At 34.9% G+C, this 14,019-nt stretch overlaps 1 long non-coding RNA gene and 1 pseudogene across 3 annotated transcripts in view; both read right to left on the reverse strand.

Annotated features, from left to right (window-relative positions):
• Positions 1-14,019, reverse strand: part of LOC143231740 (uncharacterized) — a 293,239-nt gene that overhangs the window by 105,028 nt on the left and 174,192 nt on the right. The window lies entirely within an intron of this gene.
• LOC143231739 (uncharacterized) overlaps positions 1-14,019 on the reverse strand; it is a 123,683-nt pseudogene that overhangs the window by 30,638 nt on the left and 79,026 nt on the right. The window lies entirely within an intron of this gene.

The following is a 14,019-nucleotide window of genomic DNA, read 5'->3' on the forward strand; positions in this document are numbered from 1 at the left end:
CATTGTATGTTCATAGTGTTTTTGTAAACATTTCATTTTCCCAGCTTAAGGCAGGGAACGCCGTTTCAATCTTCGGAACTGCATAGTCAGTCCCTCGTGTATTTCTAAGAAATTAGAAACGATAGGAATAAATACAGACAAGAAGACATGGCGTTCTTTAACTCGGAACCCTGTTTTGTATTTCTTACGCAGTCTCTCAAGAGTTTTGTAAGAGGTGGCCTGGCTTGACCAGGTGGTTAAAATGCTCTACTCGTAATCTGAGTGTCGTCGGTTCGATACCCGCTACAATAAACATGCTCGTTCTCTCAACGGTGGGGGTGTTATAATGCGACAGTCAATCCTACTATTCGTTGGTAAAACAGTAACTCAAGAGATGGCAGTGAGTGGTGATGACTAACTACTATCCCTCTAGTCTTCCACTGCTAAATTAGCGCAGAAAGCACTCGTATAGTTTTGTGTGAAATTCAAAAACAACAACGACAATCCAGAATAAATTTAATCCGGATGTCGTTTATTCTCTGTGTTTCCGTTCCAATAAATAGTTAGATATCTCTCCTTAATAATAAATACTCGCTCGTTACTTATTTGTCTTTGTGTGATAGATCAACTACGTACACGGTGACGAATTAAACATAAACATTAACATCACTAGAAACAGAGAAAACTTAATGAACATTTAACTGGCTCATTTCCTATTTGAAAATAGTCTTAATATTAATTGTGTTTACGTATATAATTCTCCTTCAATATTTAGGAACAGAAAATGAGGATTCGGTTATTGATAATATAACAATCTGGTAATTACAAAAAAAAAAGAACATACGGAAATAAATTTGTTAAAACTATGTATTACTGGTTGTCCGTATTTCTTTCGTTTACAACTACGATATACTGCTTCATTTGTATTGCGAATTTATTGGTGAGGAAACATCGGCTGAAGTTGAGAGACTGTGAAAAAAACCATCGATTTTTGGCAAGTCTCTAAAGGATTAATAGATTGCATAACCATACATTATTAGAAAATGAGTGAGTGGGTATAACGGTCACCTTTCTAGTTCTTGTAGATTGCATACCAACTGAAAGGAATATGAAGTTCAGCCCAAAAAATAAATAAATACCAGCAGATGAGAGAGAGAACAAATAAACTGAGAGAGGAGGAAGTAATATATGTAAGAGAGGAGGAAATAATATATGTGAGAAAGGAGAAAGTAATATATGTGAGAGAGGAGGAAGTAATATATGTGAGAGAGGAGGAAGCAATATATGTGAGAGAGGAGGAAGTAATATATGTGAGAGTGGAGGAAGTAATATATGTGAGAGAGGAGGAAGTAATATATGTGAGAGAGGAGGAAGTAATATATGTGAGAGAAGAGGAAGCAATATATGTGAGAGAGGAGGAAGTAATATATGAGAGAAGAGGAGAAATATATATATGAGAAGAAATAATATATATGAGAGAAAGAGGAAATATATATGTGAGAGAGAAAATATATGTGAGATGAAGAAATATATATATGAGGAAAATAATATATGTGAGAGGAGGAAATAATATATGTGAGAGAGGAAGAGATGATATATGTGAGAGAGGAGGAAATAATATATGTGAGAAAAGAAAATATATGTGAATGATATATATGTGAGAAGGAGGAAATATATATATATGAGGAAATATATATGTGAGAGAAGGAGGAAATAATATATGAAGAAGATGATAATATATTGAAAGGAAAACATATGCGATATGATGGAGGAAATAATATATATGAAAGAAAGGAAATAATATATATGAGAAGGAGGAAAATATATATATGAGATGGAGGAAATAATATATGAGAGATGGAGAAACAACATATGAGAGATGAAGGAAACAAATATATATGAGAGAAGGAGGAAATATATATATGAAGGAGGAAATAATATATGTGAGAGAATATATATGATATGAGATGGAGAAATATATATATATGAGATGAAGAAGCATATATATGTGAGAGAAAGGAAATATATATATGTGAAGGAGGAAATATATATGTGAAAGAAGGATATTATGAAATAATATATGAGATGATGAGAGGAAATATATATGAGAGAAGGAGGAAATATATATGTAGAAGAAGAGGAAGTAATATATGTGAGAGGAGGAAACAATATATATGAGAGAAGGAGGATATATATATGTGAAGAACAGGAAATATATATGTGAGTGGAGGAAATATATATATGATGATGAGGAAACATATATATATGAGAGAAGGAGCAAATATATATGAGATGAGAATGTAATATATATGAGAAGGAGGAAAATATATATGTGAGATGAGGAAGCAATATATGTGAGAGATGAGGAAATAATATATGTGAGAGATGGAGGAAATATATATGAGAAGAAGGAAGGAAATATATATCTGAGAGGAGAGAAATATATATGAGAGAAAGAAAGGAAATAATATGTGTAGAGAGGAGGAAGCCAATATATCTGAGAGAGGATGAAGTAATATATGTGAGAGAAGAGGAAACAATATATGTGAGAGATGGAGGAAATATATATATGAGAGAGGAGGAAATAATATATGAGAGAAGAGGAAACAAATATATGTGAGAGAGGAGGAAGTAATATATGTGAGAGAGGAGGAAGTAATATATGTGAGAGAGGAGGAAGTAATACATGTGAGAGGAGGGAGTAATATATGTGAGAGTGGCGAGAGGAGGAAGTAATACATGTGAGAGAGGAGGGAGTAATATATGTGAGAGTGGCGAGAGGAGGAAGTAATACATGTGAGAGAGGAGGAAGTAATATATATTATTGAGATTTAGTTTTGTTTGTTTTTTGGAATTTCGCGCAAAGCTGTTCGAGGGCTATCTGCGCTAGCCGTCCCTAATTTAGCAGTGTAAGACTAGAGGAAAGGTAGCTAGTCATCACTACCCACCGCCAACTCTTGGATTACTCTTTTACCAATGAATAGTGGGATTGAACGTCATATTATAACGCCCCCACGGATGAAAGGGTGAGTATGTTTGGTATGACGGGGATTCGAACCCGAGACCCCCAGATTACGCGTCGAATGCTTTAACCCACCTGGCCATGGGGTGGAAGGGACTTTGATTATTAGTAGTAAACAGCAGTTAGCTGAACTTATATTGGTACGAGTCAATTCGTCATAGGAATAAATAAAACCTAAGTAAAGTTGACAGAAGCGATTATACCACGATTGTAAATATTTGCGTTTTTAGTCGTGTTGAAATGTTTTAAAGAATGCTTTAACTAAGCAGAGGAGTTGATGCTTGAAAACAAATAAAGATATTTGTATAATTGAAGCTGTGGCCAATATTTCGGCTGTATAATGAAATCTCAATATACTATAAGTATTTCTCATTGTGTATAATTTCATTCAAATCAATACATAGCTGTACGTATTTCTTATTGTTTGGCTTTTTCTATTAACTCCTCCTACGTAACATTCATTGTTGGACATAACATGCAAGGGTTTATATGACCATGAAAACGAGAAATTGGACGCTCGAGCTGGAACTATACGAAACAACTGCATTTTTAATGCAATTGTAATATATTTATGACGTTATTCATAAAATTATAGATCATTATAATTATATAACAGTAATCTATATCACACCCTGGGTAAGAGGGTATAACCACGCATCATCCACGGTCAAATAGTTGTTTTCGTCTAGTGTAAGAAGTTACAAAGAAAAATATTATTCTATAAGTAATAATAGAATATTATAGATACTGATTTTAATACAACAAACACGCTATAAATTTGTTGGGTTAAGAATTATTAAATTAACACTCTAAAAACTAAAGTAAGCTAAAAAAGTCATAGTATGCATACAACACATTACACATGTAACAAAATGTTTACTGTTTATTGTTCCTGGACAGAAAGTGTTATTTCCTAATTGTTTATGTCTAAAGTAAATGGAAAAGACCTATTTTTATCTTTAAACTTTGCTTTCGTGACCTGGGGCGAATAACGAAAACATGATGGGAGACTATATTTTGGGGCTGATACGTGTAAGTGATTTACATTACAGTCGCAAATCTCGAAAAACTACTCACTTCTAAACATTTTTGTATAACTTTAGTATAAATAAATGTAAATCTTGATTCACATATTGTTTTATTCAGATCTTATGTAAATGAAAATGTACAAATTTGCCCGTTTTTACACAGAAAATAGGTTAATTTCTAAATTTCATTATCCAGGTCACAAAAGCAAAGTTCAAAGGGAATAATGACCATTTTCTATACTTTTACAACGTAAGCAATTAAGACATACTATCCAGGAACAAAATTTGTGTTACATAGTGTAATGGTTGTAAGTGAACAATATTGTAAAAACAAACAAACAAACAGTATTATACTAATTAAGAAACTGTGGTGACAACCTAGGAAAACATTTGAGCATTTCGTACACTGAAATCAATTGGTATTTTGACTGTGTATACCTTAAGTGTTGCACTTTCAAGTGTGGAATTTTGTCATGGACGTTTTGTATTACGAAAGTATAGTATTCCTACACAGGTAGGTAAAACTGATTTGTTTTACTCGAGACTGAACTGTCATGAATATATTACTACGATATTAATAATGTTAACATTTAACCCCGGTTAAACATTGTTTTAAACATATCTACTTATACATAACCGAAACTCACAATAATTTTAATAATGTGCTACGGATATCAGGCTTACAAGTAGCATACAGGATATAACGAGTACAATGGTACACAGTCCCTCTGTCTCTGACCAACGAAACTAAGTTTTCGGCGGAGAAACACATTTCTCGCCGATCAATGAAGGTACATGAAAGTTAGAGTTATTATATTAACAGGAGTAGATTCTAACGGATCAAAGTAAGCTTACAAAATAATATAAAACACTGTTTTATTATTTGAAAAATATCGCACAGGGTACGACAGAAAACTTGTGTATATATATATATATATACTCATATATATTTATTAATAAATTATTTCTTCATTGATTTATCGAAGTTTTAATATTATACGTATGAGAATGTTATCCTCATGTCATCGTTCAGAAATTAATTTATTTTTCTTATGCATTGTATATTACACTAAGTAACAACATTTTTACTTTTCCTTGTTCCTGGGTAGAAAGTATTATTTTCCAGTTGCTTATGCCTAAAGTAAATGGAAAAAAAGACCTATTTTTGTCTTCGAACTTTCCTTTTGTGACCTGGGTAATAAAAGTTTCGAATTTATCCATTTTCCAGAATATTCCAGGTAGAGTCAGTGCTGAGTAGCTGGTAGAGAATTTTCTCGAACTTACAATAATTTTCAAGAACCTTTTAGAATTTTCTTGAACTTTTCATAGTAATATATTTACTATCAGAGATGGCGTCAAGAAGCTGCAAACATTCTGCTATGTATGTAGCCAATTTATCAAGACAAGAGTACTCTGTGGCAGCATCTGTTAAAATGTGTGAAGCCTACAAGGCATATTTTGGCATCCCTTTCCGGGATCAAGACAAACCTTGGGCACCTCATTTCACCTGTGAGCACTGCAAAGAAACTCTAGAAAGTAAGACAAACAATTTTTGCTTGCTTGAATAGAAAGATCGTTTAAAATTTAAATATCTTTAATTTATATATATTTTTTAATTTCCAATAGTATAGAAAAATATCACATATAAAATATTTTACAAGAACCTCTTACACATTAGTTGTGGATGAAATATATTTATTCTTCATAATAACAATTTTATTTTGCTCTTTTGCAGGATGGAGCAGAGGGGAAAAGATAGCCATGAAGTTCGTTATTCCAAGAATTTGACGTGAACCCAGTGACCACTCAAGCAATTGCTACTTATGCATGATGGCCCTTCCAAACGTCGGGCTGGCAAGAATGCATGTGCTATCATGTAGTATGTACCCATACTACACCAACCAAAGAGACCTCAATGACTTTATCAGAGAGTTTGGTCTTACAAAGTCGAATGTCGAGCTTTTCATGTCTAGGCTTAAGGAGTGGAATTTGTTAGATGAAAGTGTCGCAAGTCAGAGGAAGCGTGGCCGACATTTTTCAAGCTTCTTCACTCGTCAGAATGGTCTCTGCTCGTGCCACAATGTATCCGGTCTGTGCAAGGCGATTGGAATTGCCTGTAACCCGAACGAGTGGCACCTCTTCATTGATAGCTTATCCAAAAGCCTCAAAACTATGCTGCTCCATAACGGGAATAAGTATCCGTCTCTTCCCCTGGCTCATTCGGTGCACCTCAAAGAGGAATACAACAGCATCAAGACCTTGCAAGAAGTCTTGAAGTATGATGAGTATGACTGAGATGTTATCAGAGACTTCAAAATGATGACATTCCTGATGGGTGTCCAAGTAGGATTTACCAAGTTTTCCTGTTATCTTTGCCTTTGGGACAGTAGGGACACTGCAGCACACTACAACAGGAAGAACTGGCCACAACGGACCGAGTTCTCTGTGGGGAGGCACAATGTTAAGTGTGAGCCATTAGTGGACCTCCAGAAGGTGTTGTTCCCACCATTGCACATAAAATTGGTTCTTATGAAACAACTGGTCACAGCTCTTGATAAGGAGTCTGCAGCCTTCAAGTACCTTCGAGACTTCTTCCCTAAGCTGTCTGAGGCAAAGGTCAGAGCTGGTGTCGTCGTTGGACCACAAATAAAGATCCTTGAGTGCACAGAATTCCCAAAGAAGATCAGTAGGAAGGAAAAAAACAACTTGAGGCAGTTTGGTTGCAGTGGTCAAGGCTTCTTGGCCAATCACAAGGCTGAAAATTATGTGGAACCGATTGAGGCTCTGGTGAAGAACTACGGCAAAATGGTTGCAGGATGTCCCTGAGAGTCCATATCCTTGATGCTCGTCTTGATAAGTTCAAGGAGAACATGAGAACATACTCAGAGGAGCAAGGCGAGCGCTTCTACCAAGATATACTGGACTTTGAACGCCGCTACCAAGGAGCGTAAAACGAAAACACGATGGGAGACTATATTTAGGGGCTGATACGTGAAAGTTATTTACATTACAGTCGCAAATCTCGAAAATCTACTCACTTCTAAACATTGTTTTTCCAGTTTTGTATAACTTTAGTACAAATACATGTATATATTGTTTTATTCAGACCTTATGTAAATGAAAATGTGCAAATTTGCCCGTTTTACATAAAAAATAGGTTAATTTCTAAATTTCATTATCCAGGTCACAAAAGCAAAGTTTGAAGGGAATAATGGCCATTTTCTGAACATTTACAACATAAGCACTTAAGAAATAACACATACTATCCAGGAACAAAATTTGTGTTACATAGTGTTATACATAATTAATGCTCTATGTATTCCCTCAAGCCCATTGTTATAAACATTCGAGAAACTCCCGAGTCATGTAAACTGTATTGTTATAGGATACGGTTTGAAACCCTGATGTTTGGTTAGATGACGATAGAAGAAAGGCGCATAGGTTTGAAATTATTGTCTGATTGTGCAGCAAATCGTGATAAAATAGTGACGTTTATTAGTCCATGTGTAACTTCGGGTTTTCACGAACCTGTTTTAGAATGACGAACATTTTTTCTGAGGAATTTGAGGATATTATATGAGAGATGAAAATTTGTTTGGTTGGTTTCTTTGCACCAAAGCCACATCGAGGGAAATCGAACTCCGGATTGTAGATTTGTAATTCTGTAAACTTACCACTGTCTCACCGAGGTACGAGAGATGGAAGTAAAAGTTTACAGAATTACGTGCACGGTTTACTTTGATGGTGAATGTTTCTTAACCCGTTATTCTACTTGAAGTTTTTATTATCTGAAGACAACTTTATTACTTCTGTAAACACATCTTCTTCTGTTTTCTGTAAACAATACTTATGTATTACTTGCTATCACCAAATATAGAAACTTATGTTTATTTGATACGTTATATGATTTTTGAGAAAAGCCTATCTCCCTAGAGCTGTAAGGGGTTATAACACTAAAATTTGGGTTTCGATACTCTCAGTGAGCAAAACACAGGTGCCTCATTGTACAGCTTTGCGCTTGATAACAAACAAACAATGTTTGAGAGACCTCTCGGATTGTTTAGTAAATCTCACATAATTGTTTCTTGGATATGGAACTCAGTTCTCTCACAGATGGCACACTTGAACAAGAAATATGTAATAATCAGAACCAATAACAACGCAGAAAAACGCGAGACTCTCGATGATGGAATATTATTATTAAAGACATTCGGTTGTTTATTACAAGTGAGATTTTCTATAATATCTAACCAATAAGAGTGGTAAAGCGTTACGGATTGGTGACTTAACCAGAACTTCGAATATTGTCTTGAGAAATCTCTGTCTGTGTCTGGATCCTTCTAAGATTGTCTCACCGCAGTCCCTTTAGTCTATAAATAATGCATGAATTCTAATACGCGAAGCAAATGAGAGATAAAGATGAAATATGACAAAAGCTAAACAGGAAAGCATTAAGGAAGCAAAAATGGAGACCACCTATAGGATTGAGGAGAGAGCCTTGGATCGATTCGTAGACAACACAGGCTTCAACCCATAACACTAAACTAAGACAGCCGAGTGTAGCTGTTATCCTTACCAACTTCTTGGTAACTGCTGCGTTTATAAAGCCGGTGTCGTTTCTTCGAAATATGACAAAAGCTAAACGCGACGTGGTTAATCACTTTAAAGCATCACCGGTATCCTGAGGAATTTTGTCTCCTAGTTTAACGGCAAACTTCCACCATTCAGTGTTGCTCGTGAATGACTGACAGGACAATGATATGCTGGGTGGATTAGCTTCGGCAGTGCTGGAGGTTTTCACTGTTATGTGGCCCACTTTGTTTAATGCAAGGCAACAACGTACCTCACTTGACAGAACGTTAATTAAATGACATCTCGCAAACAAAGATTAGAATATTCTTCGGGGCCATTAATACAGAGCTGGATGTACCGTTCATTCTTAATTTCAGTGTGGTTTTAACGGATTGAATTAAAACAAACCACATTTTACTGTGATTTTGAGAGGCTAAAGTAAGACCAACAATATTTTACTGAGACTTTGATGGACTAAATTAAAGCAAACAATATTTCGTGTGGTTCCGACAGGATAAGATAAACTAAACTACATTTTACTGTGGTTTAGAAAGAGTAACTTAAATCAACGTATATTTTAGTGTGGTTTTGACGAGTTAATTAAAAACAAAACTGCATAAGCAACTCTGACACAGCTTGGCGTTGTGATCTAACTAGGAATAAGGCTCGGCATGGCCAGGTGGTTAAGGTGCTCGACTCTTAATCCCAGGGTCGATGGTTCAAATCCCCGTCACACCAAACACTCTCGCTCTTTCTGGGATGGGAGCGTTATAATTGACGGTCAATCCCACTATTCGTTGGTAAAAGAGTAGCCCAAGAGTTGGTGGTGGGTGATGATGACCAGCTGCCTTCCCTCTAGTCTTACACTGCTAAATTAGGGACGGCTGACACAGATAGCCTTCGTGTAGCTTTGTGCGAAATTCAAAACAAAACAAACAAATTATAGATCGTCCTTGACCTGTATAAAAAAGCCACATGAGATACAGGATGTGCTTAATATGTACCACAGAAAAAATGTGAAACAAAAAGTTATAGAATATACAGTGTTCTGAAAAGTTTTATAACATTCGTAAGATTCACAAGAAAAAATCCTTATGACATACAGACATGATCTTCTAACTTCACCTGAAGGGCTTAACAGGTTTATTTAAGTTTCATTTAGAAAGCTTTTAACGAGCATATTGTATACCAAAGTTTCATAAGAAAACTGGAGTCGAAAGTAAGTCGATCTGACTAAATTGTTATGAGTCGGATATAATTCTCACATGATATTTATTTACTATCTGAAAACCCTCCAGCACGATTGTGTCCTCTCTCTCCTAGGTTGCACAGTAGTAAGTCAGCGGACGTATAACACTAAAAAACAGGTTTCGATACCCGTGGTGGGCACAGCACGGGTAGCTTCTTGGGCGACTATGTGTTTAACTACAAATGTAAGAGACTTACCAAATTTCACTAGCAATATATATGTATATTTTCTCATATATCAATATGAGAAATAATCATCTCTCAAATAAACAATCTCTGTACATATGACATTCAGTGTCAAATGATTACAACTTCCTGCCACATTATTAACTTTGTGGAATTAGTTTTCATTTTATGTGGTTTATGAGACGAAAAAAATAAAACCTAAATAAGAAGTATAAGTCGATTGATATTAAAATAAAGTTTCGTATTGTATTTAAATTGGAATAACAAAAACATATAACAAACAGATGTCAACTTACTTGTCAAAGGTAACAAGTTTAGATTAGGCGAATTCTAGGAATAACATACAAGTTTAGATTAGGCGAGTTCTAGGAATAACATACACGTTTAGATTAGGCGAGTTCTAGGAATAACATACAAGTTTAGATTAGGCGAGTTCTAGGAATAACATACACGTTTAGATTAGGCGAGTTCTAGGAATAACATACACGTTTAGATTGATCGAGTTCTAGGAATAACATACACGTTTAGATTGATCGAGTTCTAGGAATAACATACACGTTTAGATTAATCGAGTTCTAGGAATAACATACACGTTTAGATTGATTGAGTTCTAGAAATAACATACACGTTTAGATTAGGCGAGTTCTTGGAATAACATACACGTTTAGATTGATCGAGTTCTAGGAATAACATACACGTTTAGATTGATCGAGTTCTAGGAATAACACACACGTTTAGATTGATCGAGTTCTAGGAATAACATACACGTTTAGATTAATCGAGTTCTAGGAATAACATACACGTTTAGATTGATCGAGTTCTTGGAATAACATACAAGTTTAGATTAGGTGAGTTCTACTAATACACAAGTTTAGATTAGGTGAGTTCTAGTAATACACAAGTTTAGATTAGGTGAGTTCTAGGAATATACACGTTTAATTTAGGTGAGTTCTAGTAGTATATAAGTTTTAGATTAGGTGAGTTCTAGTAGTATATAGGTTTTAGATTAGGTGAGTTCTAGTAGTATATAAGTTTTAGATTAGGTGAGTTCTAGTAGTATATAAGTTTTAGATTAGGTGAGTTCTAGTAGTATATAGGTTTTAGATTAGGTGAGTTCTAGTAGTATATAAGTTTTAGATTAGGTGAATCCTAGTAGTATATAAGTTTTAGATTAGGTGAGTTCTAGTAGTATATAGGTTTTAGATTAGGTGAGTTCTAGTAGTATACAGGTTTTAGATTCAGGTGAGTTCTAGCAGTCTACAGGTTTTAGATTCAGGTGAGTTCTAGCAGTATATAGGTTTTAGATTCAGGTGAATTCTAGTGGTATATAGGTTTTAGATCAGGTGAATTCTAGTAGTATATAGGTCTTTAGATCACGTGAGTTCCAGCAGTATACAGGTTTTAGATCAGTGAGTCCTAGTAGTATACAGGTTTCAGATTAGGTGAGTTCTGGTAGTATATAGGTTTTAGATTAGGTGAAATTCTAGTGGTATATAGGTTTTAGATCAGGTGAGTTCTAGTAGTATATAGGTTTTAGATTCAGGTGAATTCCAGTAGTATATAGGTTTTAGATTAGGTGAATTCTAGTGGTATATAGGTTTTAGATTAGGTGAGTTCTAGTAGTATATAGGTCTTTAGATTAGGTGAGTTCTAGCAGTATATAGGTTTTAGATTCAGGTGAGTCCTAGCAGTATATAGGTTTTAGATTCAGGTGAGTTCTGGCAGTATATAGGTTTTAGAGCAGGTGAATTCTAGCAGTATATAGGTTTTAGATCAGGTGAGTCCCTAGTAGTATATAGGTTTTAGATCAGGTGAGTCCCTGGCAGTATACAGGTTTTAGAGCAGGTGAATTCTAGTAGTATACAGGTTTTAGATCAGGTGAGTCCTGGCAGTATATACAGGTTTTAGATCAGGTGAATCCCAGCAGCATATAGGTTTTAGATTCAGGTGAATTCTAGTAGCAGCATACAGGTTTTAGATCAGGTGAGTCCCAGCAGTATATAGGTTTTAGATTAGGTGAATTCCAGTAGTATATAGGTTTTGTAGATTAGGTGAATCCCAGCAGCATATAGGTTTTAGATCAGGTGAGTTCTGGTAGTATATAGGTTTTAGATTCAGGTGAGTCCCAGTAGTATATAGGTTTTAGATCAGGTGAGTTCTAGTAGTATATAGGTTTTAGATTGGGTGAATTCCAGTAGCATATAGGTTTTAGATTCAGGTGAATTCTAGTAGTATATAGGTTTTAGATTAGGTGAGTTCTGGTAGTATATAGGTTTTAGATCAGGTGAATTCTAGTGGTATATAGGTTTTAGATCAGGTGAGTTCCAGTGGTATATAGGGTTTTAGATTAGGTGAGTTCTAGCAGTATACAGTTTTAGATTAGGTGAATTCTAGCAGTATATAGGTTTTAGATCAGGTGAGTTCCTGGCAGTATATAGGTTTTAGATTAGGTGAATTCTAGTGGTATATAGGTTTTAGATCAGGTGAGTTCCAGTAGTATATAGGTTTTAGATCAGGTGAGTTCCAGTACATACAGGTTTTAGATCAGGTGAGTTCTGGCAGTATACAGGTTTTAGATCAGGTGAATTCTAGTGGTATATAGGTTTTAGATTAGGTGAGTTCTAGTAGTATATAGGTTTTAGATTAGGTGAGTTCTAGTAGTATATAGGTTTTAGATTAGGTGAGTTCTGGTAGTATATAGGTTTTAGATCAGGTGAATTCTAGTGGTATATAGGTTTTGTGATCAGGTGAGTTCTAGTAGTATACAGGTTTTAGATTAGGTGAGTCCTAGTAGTATATAAGTTTTAGATTAGGTGAGTTCTAGTAGTATATAGGTTTTAGATCAGGTGAATTCTAGTGGTATATAGGTTTTAGATTAGGTGAGTCCTAGTAGTATATAGGTTTTAGATCAGGTGAGTTCTAGTAGTATATAGGTTTTAGATCAGGTGAATTCTAGTAGTATACAGGTTTTAGATCAGGTGAGTCCCAGTAGTATATAGGTTTTAGATTAGGTGAGTTCCAGCAGTATATAGGTTTTAGATTAGGTGAATTCTAGTGGTATATAGGTTTTAGATTAGGTGAGTTCCAGCAGCATACAGGTTTTAGATCAGGTGAGTCCTGGCAGTATACAGGTTTTAGATTAGGTGAGTTCTGGCAGTATACAGGTTTTAGATCAGGTGAGTTCTAGTAGTATACAGGTTTTAGATTAGGTGAATTCCAGTAGTATATAGGTTTTAGATTAGGTGAATTCTAGCAGTATACAGGTTTTAGATTAGGTGAGTTCTAGCAGTATATAGGTTTTAGATTCAGGTGAGTCCCTGGTAGTATACAGGTTTTAGATTAGGTGAATTCCCAGCAGCATACAGGTTTTAGATTGGGTGAATTCTAGTAGTATATAGGTTTTAGATCAGGTGAGTTCTAGTAGTATATAGGGCTTAGATCAGGTGAATTCTAGTAGCATATAGGTTTTAGATCAGGTGAGTTCTGGTAGTATACAGGTTTTAGATTAGGTGAATCCCAGTGGTATATAGGTTTTAGATCAGGTGAGTTCCAGCAGTATACAGGTTTTAGATCAGGTGAGTTCTAGTAGTATATAGGTTTTAGATCAGGTGAGTTCTAGCAGTATATAGGTTTTAGATTAGGTGAATTCTAGTAGTATATAGGTTTTAGATTAGGTGAATTCTAGTAGTATATAGGTTTTAGATTAGGTGAGTTCTAGTAGTATATAGGTTTTAGATTAGGTGAGTTCTAGTAGTATATAGGTTTTAGATTAGGTGAATTCTAGTAGTATATAGGTTTTAGATTAGGTGAGTTCTGGTAGTATATAGGTTTTAGATTAGGTGAATCCTAGTGGTATATAGGTTTTAGATTAGGTGAATTCTAGTAGTATATAGGTTTTAGATTAGGTGAATTCTAGTAGTATATAGGTTTTAGATTAGGTGAATTCTAGTAGTATATAGGTTTTAGATTAGGTGAGTTCTAGTA

The sequence above is a fragment of the Tachypleus tridentatus genome, chromosome 11, assembly GCF_004210375.1.
Source record: "Tachypleus tridentatus isolate NWPU-2018 chromosome 11, ASM421037v1, whole genome shotgun sequence".
NCBI classification, from domain to species: Eukaryota; Metazoa; Arthropoda; class Merostomata; order Xiphosura; family Limulidae; genus Tachypleus; species Tachypleus tridentatus.